Source organism: Rhineura floridana, chromosome 2 (assembly GCF_030035675.1).
Source record: "Rhineura floridana isolate rRhiFlo1 chromosome 2, rRhiFlo1.hap2, whole genome shotgun sequence".
In the NCBI taxonomy this organism is placed as follows: Eukaryota; Metazoa; Chordata; class Lepidosauria; order Squamata; family Rhineuridae; genus Rhineura; species Rhineura floridana.
The window spans coordinates 143,016,789-143,036,873 of record NC_084481.1 but is presented as its reverse complement, the minus strand read 5'-3'; the positions used below and the strand labels follow the sequence as shown (position 1 = coordinate 143,036,873).

The 20,085-nt window shown below is 40.9% G+C and overlaps 1 protein-coding gene across 7 annotated transcripts in view; it reads left to right on the top strand.

Moving 5' to 3' along the window:
• Window positions 1–20,085, top strand: part of SHANK2 (SH3 and multiple ankyrin repeat domains 2) — a 655,745-nt gene that overhangs the window by 16,387 nt on the left and 619,273 nt on the right. The window lies entirely within an intron of this gene.

Genomic DNA, 20,085 nt, shown 5'->3' with positions numbered 1-20,085 from the left:
GCCAAATTGGCTTTTGTGGGTACTGCAACTGCACATTACCTGTAATTCCATGATAGTCCACAGGGAAAAATATTCTTATATAGTGAAAATCAACTCTGGTAGCTTCAAATTTAGGAGAGGACTATTGGGAGAGGAAGGAGCTGTTTAGCTCTTTTATTTCCAAATATTTGCAACAAGAACTCTACCAGTTTGACATGTACACTAAATATATGTTTAACTTTGTGTCATGTAGAAGTTACAGATTGTCTGGACATTTTAAATGGGCAGTTTCAGGTCTGTCTGTATTGAAAATCATATCAGAGGAAGCCATCAGTTAAAACAATGGTTTCTATTGACATCTAAAATCAAAAGGTGAAGGGAAATGGAATAATATATAGGAGTGTAGCGTGACAATTTTCATTGGGTGGGCAGAGACAAAAATGGGAGGGCAGAAGGGTTTTCACATCACTACAAAAGAGGTTTCTGGAGGAAAAAGGTTTTCTTAGGTAATGACAAAAATAAACCCCAGTTTATGCATTTTAACTACGAACTATGATTTGTGAAGTTTATAAAAAAGTAAAGCAAATTAAAATACAATACTTTCCACCTGCAAAGTAATTATGTAAACTAAATAAGAGTGACTAGGAAGTAAATGTATAGTGTGCAAGCCATCCTACCATAATGACCTGAACTGTTAATAAAGTCTAATGCACCATGATTTCTCTGCAAACTAGCAGAGGAACTATTCATTTGAAATTCCTTCAAACATGTTACTCTCCAAAGCCAAGATTACTAAATTTACTACTTGAAGACAGCAGAAGAAGCCAACATGGCTTCACAAAAAGCTTAGAGATTACCTGAAAACAAAAAAGGACACATACAGGAAGTAGAAGAAAGTCCAGGCCACAAAGGAAAAGTACAGACAGGTAGCATGGAATTGCAGGGATGGCGTCAGGAAGGCTAAGGCTGAGAATGAGCTGAAGTTAGTGAATTATGGTAAAAGCAACAAAACAGCTTTCATCAGGTACATCCATAGTAAAATACAAAGAAAATAAATGGTAGTACAGCTACTAAATGAGGATGGCAAAATGATAACAGAAGACAAAGAAAAGGCAGAAGTGCTCAATTCCTACTTTGGCTCAGTCTTCTCCCAAAAGAGGGTGTATGACGCTCCTGGCAAATGTGACTGGGAAGGATTACAGCTTGAGATTGATAGACAAATGGTCAAGGAATACCTAATCACTTTGAACAAGTTCAAATCTGCAGGGCCCAATGAACTGCATCCTAGAGTATTGAAAGAACTGGCTGAAGAACTCTTGGAACCGCTGTCTATTATTTTTCCGAAATTGTGGAGGGTGGGTGAAGTGCTGGATGACTGGAGGAGGGCTAATGCTGTCCCTATCTTCAAAAAGGGCAAAAGGGAGGAACCTGGGAACTACAGACCAGTCAGTCTGACATCACTCTCTGGGAAAATTCTGGAGCAGATTTTAAAGTGGTCATTCTGTAAGCACTTTGAAAACAATGCAATGATTACTAAAAGCTGAATCAAGAACAAATTCCGCCAGACTAATCTTATCTCATTTTTTGATTTGATAACCTCCCTGGTAGACTGTGGGAATGCTGTGGACATAATATATCTCGACTTCAGCCAATTGTTTTACAAAGTTCGCCATGATATTATGATTAGCAAGCTATCTAAATGTGGGCTGGATGGAACAGCTATTCGATGGATCCACAGTTGGCTACAGAATCATACTCAGAGTGCTTTTCAATTATTCCTTCTCAAACTGAGGGGAAGGAACGAGTGGGGTACCGCAGGGCTTCGTCCTGGGCCCAGTGCTCTTCAACATTTTTTTTAATGACTCGGATGAGGAAGTAAAGGGAATGCTTATCAAATTTGCAGATGATACAAAATTGGGAGGGTTAGCTAATACCATGAAAGGCAGAAACAAAATTCAAATGGATCTTGAGAGGCTGGAGCATTGGGCTGCAAACAACAGACTGAAATTTAACAGGGATTAGTGCAAAGTTCTACACCTAGGACAAAGAAACCAAATGCACAGTTTTAAGATGGGAGATACTTGACTTAGCAATACTACATGCAAGAAGGATCTTGGAATTGTTGTTGATCACAAGCTGAATATGAGCCAACAGTGTGATGTGACTGCAAAAAAAGGCAAATGCTATTTTAGACTGCATTAACAGAAGCATAGTTTCCAATTGTGTGAAGCAGGGCCAGTGCCAGGCATGACTGAGCCCTTGGGCACTACCATGCCCGAGCCCACTACACCCAACCACATGCATGCTCCACCTACATCTCCATTGGTTCTTAGGAAGGATGCCCTGGACACTGTGCGTGCATGGCTGCCATCAACCAAGATGGCAGCATGGGATTCCCTAAGGGGCTGATGCTCCTGTCGCCATCATGGTTGATAGTGCTATGCTACGCATGTGCACATGCCTGCCATCAACCAAGATGGCGGCAGGGGTATCAGCCCCTTAGAGAAGTTTCTGGCGCCATCTTGGTTGGTGGCAGGTAGGCACAAGCAGCGTGAACAGCATTCCCTGCAATGGGAGAGGTAAGTGGGATGTGTAGATGGGCATTGTGGGCCCGCACAGTCTGTATGGGGGGGCTGGGAACTCCCTCTCTGCAATCTGTGGCAGGGTCAGGAGTCAACGAGGTGCGATCTGTGGCAGGGTCGGGATTGTTGAATGAGAGCTCTACCCTCCTACCCTAAGGAGAGCCCTTCAGGGGCCCTCTGGTGCCAACCCTAGTGTGAAGTTCTAGTTCCCATCTATTCAGCACTGGTTAGGCCTCATCTGAGTACTACATCCAGTTCTGGACACTGCACTTTAAGAAGGATGCAGACAAACTGGAACAGGTTAAGAGGAGGGCAACAAGGATGGTCGGGGGACTGGAAACAAAGCCCCATGAGGAGAGACTGAAAGAACTGGGCATGCTTAGCCTTATTTATTTTATTTATTATTTAATTAATTAATTTGTACCCCACCCTTTCTCCCAGTAGGAGCCCAGGGCGGCAAACAAAAGCACCAAAAACACTTTAAAACTTCATAAATACAGACTTTAAAATATATTAAAACACAATAGCCATTAAAAACATATTAAAACAAAACTTCTTTAAAAACATTTTTTAAAATAGCTTTAAAAACATGTTTAAAAAGGTTTAAAAATATATTAAAAAGCAATTTCATCACAGATGCAGACTGGGATAACGCCTCTACTTAAAAGGCTTGTTGAAAGAGGAAGGTCTTCAGTAGGTGCCAAAAAGATAACAGAGATGTTGCCTGTCTAACATTTAAGAGAGGAAATTCCAAAGGGTAGTGCCACTATACTAAAGGTCCGCTTCCTATATTGTGTGGAACAGACTCCTGATAAGATGGTATCTGCAGGAGGCCGTCACCTGCAGAGCGCAATGATCAACTGGGTATATAAGGGATAAGATGGTCTTTCAGGTATCCTGGTCCCAAGCTGTATAGTACACCAAAACTAGAACTTTGAACTTAGCCTGGTAGCTAATAGGTAGCCAGTGCAATTCTTTCAGTAGTGGAGTGACATGTTGGTGATAACCTGCTCCAGTGAGCAGTCTCGCTCGCTGGTGCAAAATGCAGCAGCATGTAACGTTGAACTCTACTGATGGAAGTAAACGGGATATACTATTTGTGCTGATTCCAGTGCAGCCCTCTGTGCTCCTCAGAAAAGTTGCTCCAGAGGGCTGGATTATTCTGTGGAACAGAACTGTACATGGCACTGGGGGCTGTAGGAGAAAGAGGGAAATTGACAAAAGTAGCCTTTATCCTTTCCTAGGCAAGAGCCTTGGCTAGATATCAATCTCTTCCCAAATGAAAGGACCTCTTCTGTTAGTGAAAGGGCAAGTCTGGATCCAACCCTCTGTGTGCATGGAATTGGGAAGGGAGGAAAATGGCCTTTAGTGCTGTCTGCATTTAATGCTCATTACATTTTTTGGAAAGATTGATTAGTTAATTTGGTTAAAATCATGGCTATTGTGCTTTAGGACATTTATTTTATGAAATAATGAAAATACTATCATATTCTGACTAGCTGGTTTGTTTCGTTATCTTAACATTTTAATAGTTGAAGTTACACAAATATTATGTTCTTTCTTTTAGGCGCCAGGTTAAGACCTGGTTATACTCCCAGGCATTTTAATGTTTAATGCTTGATGTTTAATGTTTTTAGTTTAATGTGTTCCTTTGTTACTGATTTTATTCTATATTGTATTTTAAATTCGTTTTGTACACCGCCCAGAGAGCTATTAGCTATGGGCGGTCTAGAAATGAAAATAAACAAATAAATAAAATAAATTATACTTGGAGCAGAAAAACAGTTATGTAACATGCTGATTAGAAGAAATGGAGCAGAGACTTGAATCTTTTTTTAATATATCACAATTTACTGAAGTCATCTTTCGGGAAATCTAACCTAGAATGATAGAATTAATTCATCCATCCAAAAACAACTTGTAAGGCTATTATGGCTTACATTACATTGTGTTTTTTAATTTTTGAAAGCTGTTTGCTGTTGCACATGGGATATTGGACTTAATTACTTTGCAAAGATAAATTATGGTTTAATAAAAACAATAAATATTGACCCACATTTTTGTTTTAATTTACCTTAATTCACCTGGTCTTATATTGATATGAGATGAATCAAGTCATTTAATATACTTAGCAATATGTGACCAGGATGGAAAAAAAGGTTGACATCTTAATAACCAAGTGGATTTTTCATGCATCTTCTGAGGTACTCTTGTGGACTGCCTTCAAGTTGATCCCGACTTATGGCTACCCTACCAATAGGGTTTTCATGGTAAGCGGTATTCAGAGGGGGTTTACCATTGCCTCCCTCTGAGGCTAGTCCTCCCCAGCTGGCTAGGGCCTGCTCAGCTTGCCACAGCTGCACAAGCCAGCCCCTTCCTTGTCCACAACTGCCAGCTGGGGGGCAACTGGGCTCCTTGGGACTATGCAGCTTGCCCACGGCTGCACAGGTGGCAGGGCACGTAACTCCTGAGCCACTCACTGTGGGGGTGATCTTTAGCTGGCCCTTGACACCCAGGAGACACGAGCGGGGATTTGAACTCACAGACTCCGGACTCCCAGCCAGGCTCTCCTCTCCACTATGCTATAAATACACCATTTAAACAGCTGATGTATCTAATGTGTGTTCAGCCTGGGAAGGAACAGGAAAAATACACAGCCAGAAAATTTAAAAATTATGTAAAAATGACAGATACTACCTGGAAACTGCATCAGTGGTTACCAAGCAAGGACTGTGTTGTCCACAACATGTACATTCAGCATGGATATGGAGGAATCAGATTAACTCACAATGATGGGGACATGCCCTCATCACACACACCCTGCATCACACACACACAACATGCACACTAAGGAAGCAGCCGCAGAGCTCTCTAGGCAGAATGCATTCAGATAGCACAGATAGCCTTCCTGGGACAAAGTTTCAAGATCATCCCAGGTACGGAAAGTGTATTTTGACAAGCAACCAAGTAGAGCAGCCAGAACAAGAGTACCCTAGACATACAGTAGCAGCATCTGCCTCCAGTACATGGGGATGGCAAAACTGAGCCTCATAAGGGGGAGGGGGAAAATACATCCATCTTTTGCAGGCTGGGTGAATGGGAACAAGTCATGCCAGGGCAGAAGAGGGAATTCCTGAGACTCAAACCTACATTGCAAACACCACAAAGCTGTTCCCTGACCAGTTAGCCACCGCAGCAGCGATCAGACACATCATGCAGCATTTGTCTTCACCCAAGACCTAATCATAGATGCCAAGAGAACAGGGGCTGCAGGAAAAGCCCTAGTCTGGTAGAACAGCTTATATTTTACTGGTTCAAATCCAGAGAATTATTCCACCCTAGGAAAAGCAGGGAGGGGTCCACCTCATAGGTACAATTGAGCCATAGAGGAAGAGTGCTACGTGCACCAATAACCTGGCTCCTGTGTAGGCCATCCAACCTTTCTGTCCCACCTATTCCCTTCAGCTGTTTGCCTGATATGCCAGCCCTGCCATGTGGTATCTCCCTCCACCTCCAAGAGACTTCTTCACACACCCTGGCGGCAGCACCTATCCTATCTGTGCACCCTTACAGTCCAGGGAGCATGAGTGAGCAGGGAGCAGAGTGGCCATTGACCCCAAGCCTACCAAGTTCTTTGCATCCTCAGAGTCTCATCCTGAGTCCATATAATGCAAAGGTGGGGAAAAGGGATCCTTGTCTATTATTCCCTAGCAACAAAGAAGCCACACGAAATGGAGGAGTTCCTGAAAGGGAAAGAGATGTACTGTATATGGCATTGCTACCAAACATTCTTAAAGGAGTCCTGCGCCTTGGATATGGGCTTGATATAGTAGAAGATGTAATGTCCCTGTGGCACCAGCTTCATGCTAGGAGTATCTGTACCTGTTCTGTAATTGTCAACAAGCTTTAAAAGGTACATGAGCCTGCTTGAGACAAATAAGTTAACAACCCCACAAGGAAGAATTGGGAGCATCCTGGTCATGGGCCAGACCTCCTTCATGGTCAGAACACAAGAGTGTGAGAAGGATCCTATGACTATGGGCAAATGGCTTGTGGAGAGTATGGAGAGACACACAGAGAGAATAACAAGTGGTTGTCATTTGCTGGACCACATAGTCCCTGGAGCAGGATGCAGAACACGTGTGAGGAAGGGATGAACAGAGTGAGCATTGCCACCTGGGTACTCAGCAAGTACCATGCCTCAGCCTCCCCCCCCCCATGGTGGTGACGGGAGAGACTTGATTAACTGTGAATATACTTCCCCCATCCCCCTTGAGAGTAGTAGTGAAATGCTGCATGTGCAGTGCCTGGTTGTTATGCTTCATACATCTAGACTGTGACTCTGCAAAACATCAGTGCTTATGGGTATTTGGCCAGGAGTGGCAATGGATTGGCTAAAGTGTCTAGCATAGGATTTTGCCTGTCTGTGGGGATGAGGGCCTCTCTTGTGCTAGTCATTGACATGGTGGTACCTTTCCCACTTATAGAAGTCAGTAGGAGCAAAAACTCATGATCAATGCAGATCCACTTAACGAATTCATACCAGTTAAGAAACCAATCTTTAGAAATTAGCTTCAAGAAGCAAGCATGTGAAGCCTTTCCTAATTTGTGGGTTCCCAGATGTTGCTGGACTACAGTTCCCATAATTTCTGACCATTGCCCATGCTTTCTGGGGCTGGTGAGTATTGTAGTCCAGCAACATCTGCAGATTCAACTGTTGAGGAAGGCTGCCTTATAGCATGTTTAAAACAATTGGTCTAGAGTTTAGATTTCCCCCCCCCCAAAAAAAGCAGTTTCATTTTGTATATTTTGGAAAGGTTTTTTTTTGTTTTACGCATTTTGTTGAAATGTTTATGGGAGGTAGTTCTGACCTGCAATTGTTATGTAACTCCAAATAATGGTTTGCAAAATATCATGCCATTTGGACTTGTGTGTTTCTTATGTTTCACTTTGTCCTCCTGTATGTCCTTGCCACATTCTTTTGTTGTCGTAGTAACACTTTGCCCTTTAAATTGCTTCAAATGAGCTTATGTATATGTTTTGGCTTCCACATGCCTGTGCCATGGCAATGAGGAATTCTGTGCCTCCCAGGAAGAAAAAGGCCTCTCCATTTGCTTTATTCTGGATCAAGGGTCATATGTTTGTGTATTATTACCTACAGTGTATTATACAAAAATGCACTGATTGCCTATTTTGCATGATGTGCCAACATTTCTTATTCTTTTATAAAACCCTGCTTAAAAATGATTGTGTATTTAAAGATAAAGAAAAGCAAAACATAAAACTGGGTATCTATAGCACCTTCTTTAATATGTGTGCATACATTTTTGTATCTGTTGTAGCTTATTCTCCTACTTTAGACTGTTAGACAAAAGCATAACATAAGTGAAACCTGTGTATTTCTTCACACAGAGCCAGAGATTTCCCAATGAAGGAAAAATCTAGAGAACACATTTCTACAAGTGTATAACTCTTTTTGTTTTTATAATCAAAGACAGCATTCAGTACCTGCAAACAGAGGGAGACTTTGTTTTACAGTGCACAGTTCTTTACTGACATTCTCCTCTGACATTGTAGGACAAACGTCTGTGCCAAATTAGCTTATGCATGTTATTATTCTGTGCCACGCACACTCAGACACCATTGTGTAAGCTATAAAAGAATACCTTAAGAATGAAATCCTAAGGGTAGGGTAGGGTGAGGAAAACAAAAGTGGTTGATCTGCCTTATCCAACATCCTGCTGGGCTCAAAAGAGCAGGGCGGTAGTGAGGTTGGAGCACCAGTTTTGCGCTCCTCTTTTGCTGAATGTTGGAACATTCAGGACAGACGAAAGAATTTTTTACACAGTGCATAACTATGGAATTCATTCCCACAAGAAGGTGTGATGGCCACCAACTTGGATGGCTTTAAAAGAGGATTAGACAAATTCTTATCACTACCTGCCTTACCTCAGATGGTAGGAGCCCCTGGAGCAGAGACTTTGAAGATCATCTCTGAAGATTACTAGTTAGTGTATATGCATTTCAGGCATAGTGAAAAGATTCTTCTTAAGTTTATATTAAAATGCAATTATATTTCTCTATCTTTATTTATTTATTATTTGATTTATATCCCACCCTTCCTCCCAGCAGGAGCCCAGGGCGGCAAACAGAAATGCTAAAAACACTTTAAAACATCATAAAAAGACCTTAAAATACATTAAAACAAAACAACGTTAAAAACATTTTAAAAAAAAGATTTAAAAACATCCTTTTTTTAAAAAAAGGGTTAAAAACATATTAAAGAAAACATATTAAAAGCAATTCTAACACAGACGCAGACTGGGATAGGTCTCAACTTAAAAGGCTTGTTGAAAGAGGAAAGTCTTCAAAAGGCGCTGAAAAGATAGCAGAGATGGCACCAGCCTAATATTTAAGGGGAGGGAATTCCACAGGGTAGGTGCTGCCACACTAAAGGTCCATTTCCTATATTGTGCAGAATGAACCCCCTGATAAGATGGTATCTGCAGGAGGCTCTCGCCTGCAGAGCACAGTGATCGACTGGGTATATAAGGGGTAAGACGGTCTTTCAGGTATCCTGGTCCCAAGCTGTATGGGGCTTTGTACACCAAAACTAGAACCTTGAACTTGGCCCAGTAGCAAATGGGCAGCCAGTGCAATTCTTTCAGCAGCGGGGTGACATGTTGGGGATACCCTGCCCCAGTGAGCAGTCTCGCTGCTGCATTTTGCACCAGCAGAACCACAAGGAAGACTTGCAAAACTGTTTTGCAGATCTCATCCCAGGAGGGGAAATTAGTACTGAATGCTGTGAGGACACTTTGAAACCAGTCCCACTGTTTTAAACATATTGACCACATTCACACATCATGGTGAGCTGTGAATCATGGTTTACCATGAAGGAGTAGTATGCTGCTGAATGGCTCTTGTTTCACTCTGCTCTCCAAATACATCATGATAATAAGCCACCGTTTGTTTTTGGCTTAGTGATTGTGGTTTGTTTGGGAGAAACAAGCCACCAACAATGGTTTGCATATCACAGTAAGCCATGGCTCATAGTTTGTTGCTCTCAGCTCCAGGGATGGCAGAGTGAAATGAAAGCAATTCAGCATTAGCATGCTGCTTGTTCAAAGTAAGCCATTGTTTATGGTGTGTCGTGACATGCAAATAGGACTTCTATGTGTGTGTTCTTAAAAGCTGGTTCACATGTTGCTTTCCCAGCTCTCTTGCACCTTTGCAGCTCGCATGAGTGGGCCTATTTACATGGCGTTGTGTAACTAGGATCTTTGTGGCATGAGGTGGTTGTGGTTGTGGGAAGGGAATCCCAGCCTCTGGAGATCAGCATCAATAGGAATTTCTATTGTCATAGTGGGCCCTACCCAGTGCCGGTGCTGGGCTATTTTGCACCCTAGGCAAGGCTAACTACTTGCACCCCCCCAAAAAAATTGCTAACTTCAATTTTCAAAAACAGGTGTCTTGTAGAAAAAATGAAAAGCACAAAACTTTAAACTGATAAATTTATTTTAAATTGCAAGAATAAGTAATACAACAATCTTTGATTATCTTTCTCAAATACAAAAGAAAATCATAGAATCATAGAATAGTAGAGTTGGAAGGGGCCTACAAGGCCATCAAGTCCAACCCCCTGCGCAATGTTTTAGCGCACAAATCATTTTGAATAATCTTGTGAATTGTGATGTTAAAAATTAAGTCTCTTAAAAGTTTTAATTTCAGGCACATCAAAATCTCACTTTGTGTGCATTTTCCTTTGCAAATGTTGTCGTCAAGTGCTGATGCTTGGGCATGTTCAGTTGATATAGTTGCCAAGCCAACTAGTCTCTTTTGCAACATTGTTGAGCGTATGTAAGTTTTCAGAAATTTGAGCTTTGAGAAACTGCGTTCACTACTTGCCACTGACACTGGAAGTGTGAGAAGGATCCTTAGAGCAACAGAAACATTTGGCTCATTATCCAGGAGTTTTGTTGTAGTATGAAGAGAAGTACTCCTTGTGGCGGCATAGACTTTGGAAGTCTTTGAGCTATTGCTATAAGTTCACAGCACGGATCTTCAGCATCAATATCTTGTTTCCATTGTGCATCAATGATTTTTCCAAATTCTTGCAAGCCTTAAGTACATCTTCAGTAGATTTTTTGTTGATACTGTATATATCATACAGGAAGCCAAATAGGGAATTATATTGTTGTAGCTGTTGGAATCTTTCTTCAACAGATTGTATGGCTGTCTCCCTGAGGTACACACAGGTGATACAGCATTTGGAGTGACAAGGATGAGACCCTGGATTGGTGATAGGTGCCTTGAGCACAGCTCTCACCAACAGTCTGCACAAATTAGATGCTGGATGGAATCTACCGCAAATGGAATCCGTTGCTCTCTGCTCTTTGACACCTCAGTATGATGGAGGAGGTTTTCTCTGGACAGAATGGAGGCTCGGTGGAACATCCAGCATCTCTTAACTATCACCGAGCAATCAGGGAGAGCTACCCATTGCTGGCAAACTCTGAACATCTTACTAGAGCCATCAGCAGGCCTCCTGTTATAGCATTTCACCAACCTCCTAATTTGTGCAGGGAGACTCTGTGCAGCCACTTTTACAAGCGCTAGGACAGGCAGGACATATTACATCAAACAGAACATCACCTGCAGGTCCTGCAATATAGTTTACATCATTGAGTGCAAAAGGCCAGGATGTCATATCCAATACGTAGGAAAGACCACAACTGATCTATGCACGCGCTTCAGGAACGACAAGTCGGTAATCTTGACCAAAAAAGTGGAGCAACCAGTTGCAAAGCATTTTAACATCAGGGGTCACAGCCTGTTGGACTTTTCCATTACAGCGATAGAGATGCCAGCAGATCCAGCAGCATTGACTAAAAGGGAGAACTTTTGGATTTACTCCCTGGACACATTGGCACCACATGGCCTGAACCTGGAGGACAGTACCACCACTACTTAGCTTCTGCAAATGAAGCCCCTCTGAGCATTCCATCCTCAAAGCTCTATAACTGCCACCTTGGTAGCAGCATTTGTATGTTAGCAGCTGATGAAGGCAGAAGCTGAAACATTTTGTTAATGCAATAAAAACCTCTTTTTGGTTAATCACAATTATGTTCATATATATTTTTAAGGTGATTAACGGAATCCTTATAGGGATCCAGAGCAAGCTTGAGTGAAGTTCTGTTTGTTGCTTTCAAAACTGTCTTTTATATATTTATATATATATATAAATTTCATTCATGTGCTGAAGGTATACATTCCACAGATAAATAAATACTGTGGGTTAGATCCAGAAAAGGGAAACAACTGGTTGGAAGGTGACTTTCTTGCTGCCTTCCACCTGTCATCTACCCAAGCCCTCCAGCCTGTTGTTGTAAATACCTTATAAAATATGGGGGAAATTAAACAAGCAACAAAGTACTGGACTAGTCCATGGCAAATGCTGGTGGAAATTTCACAATTAGGTAATGCCAACTGCATGGGGTGTGTGTGCTGGTGCACGAGGGCCCTCTCATGCTTGGTGCTGGCCCAGATAAGCTGCTTATGTTTGCCTCAGCAGCCCAAAAAGATTAGATAAAATGTCATTGTACAGCATAGCATGTACTGGGGACCATTAAAAATGTATCTCAGTACTATTTGTATTTCTGTATTTTGTGATGATCAATGTATTTTAGCAAACAAATTTGACCGACTCACTGCATTTCAATTGTAGACACGTTCATAAGACACCTGATTTTGTTTTTAATTTTGTGTAGTTTGTATTTGCTAATGCAAATCAAATGAACCACCTGTTATTAAAAATAGGTTGATTGCACTCTGGATTTATCGAGTAAATTATTCTAAGTATGTCAGGGCACAAATATGGAGAAGTGCCATATAATATCTGGAATGCAATCAGATACCCTTAATTTGCTGATCTGCAGGTTCTCTTTAAATGGCAGATAATTACTAATAAAAATTATGCACATAATTAAGAAGTTAATCCTATGCACACTGGAAAGTAAATCCCATTGAACTAAATGAGATTTGCTTCTCAGTAAATATGCACAGGTTTGGACTGTAAGTACATTTATTCTATAAGCACATTTATTTTCAGAACATCCAGTATATACCAGATCTCTTTATGGAGGTCAAAACCTGCCCCCCTTTTTATTAATAATCTTCTGAAAAGGCTGGTAGACCTGCCCATTTCAGGTTGCTTGTGGAAGGGAAGCTGTTGAATCTGTTGGGTTGTAGTGTTTTCATTGTTTACTGTTTTACCTTACTTTAGTGTTATTTTTATTACATTTTTATGAAAATGGTCTTGAGCTTAGAAAGGTGTTATATAAATATTTCAGATCAGTAAGTAAAGAAATAACTAAACGAAAAGCACCTCTTGCTGTTTTGCAGCTGACCAAATATCAATAGGAATAGTACATTAGGGCAGAATGTGACACATTCTAAATTCTGTAGAGGATGAAAGCCAGATGTACAACGTATTTTACAAAATATTAATTATTGTTGTGAGAATAAACAATCGAGAGAAACATTTTCTTGCTGTGCTCTAGCAAAAATAACTATGAACATTTTTGGAACCATGTAAGTTATCGCTCACAAAGGTGCTGAAGAACAAAATGAAGCCATCTGGACTGCTACACAATTGCACATTTTGCTAAAGTGAAGTGATCCATAAAGTAATTTTATTTATAAACATTTGTTGAGAGTAAATTAATTGAAATGTTTTGTGTACGGATTTTTTTGTTAACTGCAGGTATTTCATATTAGTTTGTGAACAAAACAAAACACTTTCTTACATTAGCTAAAGATTAATAGCCTGAGTTGTGTCTGTTTAAGACTAGGGTTACATTTGGCCCTAATGACTTCATATTACATGTCTACTCTGGAGTAAATCCTGTGGAATTGAATGGGGCTTACACCCAAGTAAGTGTGGGGGTTAGCATTGCAGTCTCAACCCCTAATTCAAAGTTCCATGAGAGTCACAGTGTGCACAGAATGATTCTACACAAAACAGATTTCTTTGTTTCACTTCAAGAAGGATATGTGTTTACACATGGAACTTCCACTGACAATTTAATTTAGTGGAGAAATTTTATTCATGCAAGAATTCCTATTTGAGGTTGAAGTGTACAGTTTGAAAATTGCTAAATTTTAGCTCTCTGACTTGTGTACCAGTATAATAAATGTGTTTTCATGCAGCTCTTTGTGACATGCACACATTATAGTATATGTGTACACTCTAAAAGTAATGTGTGAAGAGGTCCTCAGTTGAATTTTCAGAAGATCAGGATCTGTAATTCTTGGTCCATTTCTTCTGTGCTGAGAGCTATTTACAGAAGGAGGCAAAGGAAATTTGAACTGCTTTGTCTCACAGAATAGTACAGTTAGAAGGAGCCTTTAAGGTAGGGTTGCCATATTCCAGTTACACAAATCCGGGCAGGCTAATTTGCATATTATGCAAATTATTTGCATATTAATATTTGGATTGTCCAGTTGTTTTGTTTTTGTGCCTAGGAATTACCACCAAAAACTGGGGAAAGATGTGAGAAATCTTTTTTTTAAAAAGCAACATTTTCAGCCTTAAATGCCTAGACTCTAGTTTCCAACACTATAGAATATTTATTGATTGATTAAGAGGATTTATATCCTGCCCTTCTGCTGTTAAAAACAGAGCTCAGCACAGCTTACAAATAGAATAAAAACAATAAAAATACACAATCAATATAAAAACATAATAAAAACACAAAATAGCAACAGACATAAAGTAAGTCAGGGCAGCAGTATGGTTAACCTTTGCTGGTCATTGACCAAAATAAACTTATTTACATTTTTTAGTATGGTTAACCATTACATATACGATATATTTCAGAGATGTGGTGGGTGGAGAAAAACAAGAAGCCAAAATGTTAAGAAAAGGAGTCTTTCACACCACATGCTCAGTTCTAAATACTGTTGCAGCAAGCTTTACAAGTTCCTCCAGTATTCCACTGGTGCAGGCACTCAGACATTCAAAGTATCTTTATGTTTCTTAGGTTTTATAAAAGCAGAGCTTTGCTTAACTCAAAATTTCTTCTCCCTTTGATCAACCACATCTACACAGGTTCCACCTCCATACTCAAAATGAAACTGGGCCTGGAAGTGTGCAACAACCCCACACATACCTTGCTAATTAGATTACCAATGCCAGGATGTCTGTCTTATCGACTACTCTCCTGTCCCCCCCCCGGGGTCATGAAAGACCCAGTCCTGGGCTCAGAAAGAAAATAAATATTTGGTCCTCTTCAAAGTACGGATAAGCCTCTTGTTTGATTGAAATAATAATTATAAATTCTTGCTCTTATCACTAATGGGAGTTAATTACCTTGCATATGCTGCTGTTGCTTCTATGGCTGTAACGGAGTGAGGTTAAAGATAAGTGAAATGCAAATAGGAAAAAAAAAACACAAAAGGCAGTAACACTTTCCTAAATGTAATACCATACCAACCACAACAAGATTCCTATGAGTAAGGCAGAAAACTCAGCATCCCACAACCAATCAGGATTCATAACCAAAAACCCAAACTAAAAAAATCCTAGCAGCCAGTCAGCTAAGGTCACAGAAATCCCCATGCAGCAGAACCTGACCTAGGGACTGCAGTTAATGCAGAATGCTGCAGCACAATTGCTGACATGAGTGAGATCCTATCAGCACATAATACCTCTGCTCTGAAATCTGCATTGGTTGCTGATTTGCTACCAGGACAAGTTCAAGCTGTGCTTTCCATGTTATGGGTGCCACATAGTACAGTATTTGTTCTGCTCTTGTAAGAAATCAGTCCTGTAACGTGGCAGCACCTACGCTTTGGAACTCCTTGCCTATTGACATTAGGCAGATGCCTCTTTTCAGCACCTGCTAAAATCAGTTTTCTTGAGGCAAGCCTCTCCAGGCATGTGGAAGCTATTGTGTTTTTAAATCTGTTTTTAACTCATTGTTGGTTTTATAATTTTGAATGTTTTTAAGTATCTGTCCTTAACGCTTTTTTTATTATTATTTATTATTATTTATTAAATTTATATACCGCCCGACTAGCGATAGCTCTCTGGGCGGTGAACATAAAATAGTATAAAAATACAATGAATAACAAAATAATATTAAAATACAATCAACAATACAATAAACATTATTAAAATTAGATCAATGTAACTTAAAATGCTTCAGAGAATAGGAAGGTTTTGACCTGGCGCCGGAAGGAAAGCAGAGTCGGCGCCAGGCGTACTTCCTCAGGGAGACTGTTCCATAGTTCGGGGGCCACCACTGAGAAGGCCCTAGATCTTGTCATCACCCTCCGGGCCTCCCTGTGAGTTGGAACCCGGAGGAGGGCCTTCGTAGCAGAACGTAGTGCACGGGCCGGTTCATATCGGAAGAGGCGTTCCGCAAGGTATCGTGGTCCCGCACCGTATTGGCTTTTGCCAATAATTTTATTGTTTTAATTCTTTCTGTAAACCACTTTGAGATTTTTTACAATAAAGCGGTATATAAATGTTGTAAATAAAAATACATAAATAAATGTTGGAGTCACTGTGGCCCTTGAGTCTCTTCCCACTTTTAGGAACCAAGGAATCTGCCTTATACTGATTCAGGGCACTTCGTACCATGATTTCTTAAATGCAACACCATACCAATCACAACAAGATTCCTATGAGTAAGGCAGAAAACTAAGCATCTCACAACCAGTCAGGATTCCTAACCAAAAACCAAAAATATGATAAATGAAGAAATATTTATATAAGCATGACTATAAAATATATTTATTATTTACACAAACTGTAAAGATATTTATAGTGCAATCCTAGGTTTATTTATTCAGAAGCAAGTCCCAGTGTATTCAGTGGGACTTACTCAAACATGGACAGAAATGCAACCTCAAGTGATAAGCAACTTCATTCACACAACCCAAAATTCCGAATCATGCCACTTTACGCTGTTTTGCAACTGTTTATACTTGTTTTTATGGTTATTGGATTTTAAATGGCTTTATTTCTTGTTGTGAGCTGCCTTGGTTTCCAACCCTATCTCACAGGGTTGTTGGAAAGACTCCATATACGCACACGCACACACTGCAGATGTATAAATACATACAGCCCATATAATAGTTTATTGTCAAACCAGTTGGTCATTGCAGAAAGATCAATATTAGTTTTTAAAAAATCAGTATTAGTTTCCTACAGAATAAAAACTGTAATACCTAAGTAAGCCCTGCCTACTTGCTTTAAAACAGGACTGGAGAGGAGACAGAAACAGTTAGAACAAAAACACAATTCTTTTTTACATTCACTCCAAAGTCCCATTGATTTTCAGCACATTCATAACCATGTCTACTCAAAAGTAAGTCCTATTGAATTCAATGGGATTTACTCTGGGCATATGGGATTAGCATTGCTTTTACAAAAGCAAGTATTGGGAAGGTTTTCAAAACACTGCCCAGGATCTGACTCCTGCACACAAGAGGGAAAAAAACTGAAATGTATATACTTTCCCAATTTATGAGATTTTCAGATAAACGGGGGGGGGCACCATTTTCTGGCATTGCAATGAGGTTCTCTAGACACTGCCTCAGGTCAAACAGACTGAAACACAACCCTGGCTTCACTGATTGGCTGCAATCCTGAACGGGCGGGGTTAAAGCTACAAAATGCTATACAGTACTGTTTAAAGAAAGATTTAACAGTCAGGGGCAGCTGACATTTTTATGTCTATCTCGAGAACTGGACCACCTAGAAACTTAATTTTTTAAAATTAAAGCTGAGAATCCGGGCATATGGCAACCCTATGTTCCTTGGGATTCCACATGCTCCCAGTGACCAAAGAGTGGATTTGGCGCGGGGAATATGTGGACCTGTTTACTCTGCTTTACACGGAGCAACCCAAGAGAGATAGGGACAAGGATGACGATGTGGAGCCCGAGCGGCCTAAGCATCAGAAGGTGGAGCAAACATTGCATAATTGGTTGCCAGCTTATCTCATTTATGCAGGAGTGGTGACAGAAAAGCTGCCACTGAAAGGCCCCCTCCTGATAAAGTAACCGGGGGGGGGAAACCACCATTTTCTGGCATTGTAATGAGGTTTTCTAGACACTGCTTCAGGTCAACCAAATGCAACCCTGGCTTCACTTATTGGCTGCAATCCTGAACGGACGGGGTTAAAGCTATGAAGTGCTATACAGTACTGTTTAAAGAAAGATTTAACAGTCAGGGGGGCGGCTGATGTTTTTATGTATATCTTGAGAACCGGACCACCTAGAAACCTAATTTTTTTAAAAAAATTAAAGCTGAGAATCTGGGCCACCTAAGGGGCTAAACGGGCGCCAGGTGGCATGCAAAGAATCCTGGTAAAACCCGGCTAACTGGGCAATATGGCAACCCTACTTTAAGGCCATTGAATCCAACCCCTCATATCCTATCTTCCCTCAGTCTTCTCTTCTCAAGGTTAAACATGCCCAGTTCTTTCAGTCTCTCCTCATAGGGCTTTGTTTCCAGTCCCTTCATCATCCTTGTTGCCTTTCTCTGAACCTGTTCCAGTTTATCTGCATCCTTCTTAAAGTGCGGTGTCCAGAACTGGAGATGAGGCCTAACCAGTGCCAAATAGAGGGATTTGGAAACTATACTTCTGTTAATGCAGACTTAAAATAGCACTTGCCTTTTTTGCAACCACATTGCACTGTTGGCTCATATTCAGCTTGTCATCAACAACAATTCCAAGATCCTTCTCACATATAGTATTTTTGAGCCAAGCATTCATTCATTGGTGATCACTCGTGGCCAAGTAAGATTGTCTTCCAGGGTAAGGTCTTTAACAGTGGGTCCGTAAGTGACTGTGGAGGCCAATTCTGGATCCACACAGCCTCCCACAGTGAGGACATAGATTTCCAGATGGAAGATGGTCACGATGAGGATTTGCTTGACTTGCCTTCCGCTTAGCTCGTTTGTCCCTTTCGCCCGGTATTCGTGCTTCTTCAAAGTTCATAACACCTTTGATAATGGCTGACCTCCAATTGGGACACCCATGGGCCAAGGCTTCCCAGTTCCCGATGCTCAGGTTACATTTTTTTTAATTAGCTTTGAGAACATCTTTAAACCTCTTTTGCTGTCCACCGATATTCCATTTTCCATCCTTAAGTTGGGAGTAAAGTAGCTGCTTTGGAAGACGGTGATCAGGCATTCTAACAACATGGCCAGTCCAACGAAGTTGATTCAACACTGGTGGTCTTTGCTTCTTCCAATACACTAACATTAGTCCTCCTATCTTCCCAAGTAATTTGCAGAATTTTCCGGAGGCAGTGTTGGTGGAATCTTTCAAGAAGTTGGGAGTGGCGTTTATAGATGGCCCATGTTTCACAGGCATATAGTAAGGTCGGTGGTACAAAGGCTTTGTAAATAAGCATTTTGGTCTCCCTGCAAATGTCCCGATCCTCGAACACTCTACGCTTCATTCGGGAGAATGCGGCACTCGCAGAGCTCAGACGATGCTGAATTTCAGCATCGATGTCAGCTTTTACAGAGAGATGGCTGCCAAGATAAGAAAAGTGATCGACATTCTCCAGCGTCACCCCATTAAGCTGGATTGATGGCGCTACAGAGGGATTGGTTCGCACTTGCTGATGAAGCACTTCAGTTTTTTTAATGTTAAGTGAGAGGCCAAGCTTTTCATATGCTTCTGCGAAGACATTTAGGATAGTTTGAAGATCTTCCTCTGAATGTGCAGAGACTACATTATCATCGGCATATTGAATTTCTATGACAGAGGTTGTAATGACCTTACTTTTTGCTTTCAGCCTACTGAGATTAAAAAGCTTTCCATCTGTTCGATATGCGATTCCCATACCAGTGGGAAGTTTCCCCTCGACAAGGTGTAGAATCATGGCAATGAAAATAGCAAATAAGGTAGGAGCAATGACGCATCCCTGTTTGATGCCTGATCCCACTTTGAATGGATCACTTTGAGAGCCATTGTTATCCAAAATTGTTGCCATCATGTTATCATGGAGGAGTTGCAAAATATTCACAAATTTATCAGGGCATCCAATTTTCAGAAGGATGGTCCAGAGAGCAGTTCGATTTACAGTATCAAAGGCCTTAGTCAGATCAATAAATGCCATATGCAGAGGTTGGTTTGGCTTCCTGCATTTTTCTTGAAGCTGTTGTGCAGTGAAGATCATGTCCACTGTCCCCCTGGAAGGGCGGAAACCATTTTGGGATTCAGGGCGGATGTCTTCTGAGATAGGTAGGAGGCGATTTGCGAGGATCTTTGCAAGGATTTTACCTGCGGTAGCTAGAAGAGGGATGCCTCGGTAGTTCTCACAATCTGTTCTATCACCCTTCTTTAAAAGGGTGATAATTATGTCATCCCTAAAGTCTTCTGGGATCTCCTCTGTTATCCAGATTTTTTCGATGAGCTTATGAAATTGTTGTGTAAGTTCAGGCCCACCTTGTTTAAAGACTTCAGCAGGAATCCCATCAGGTCCACTAGCTTTG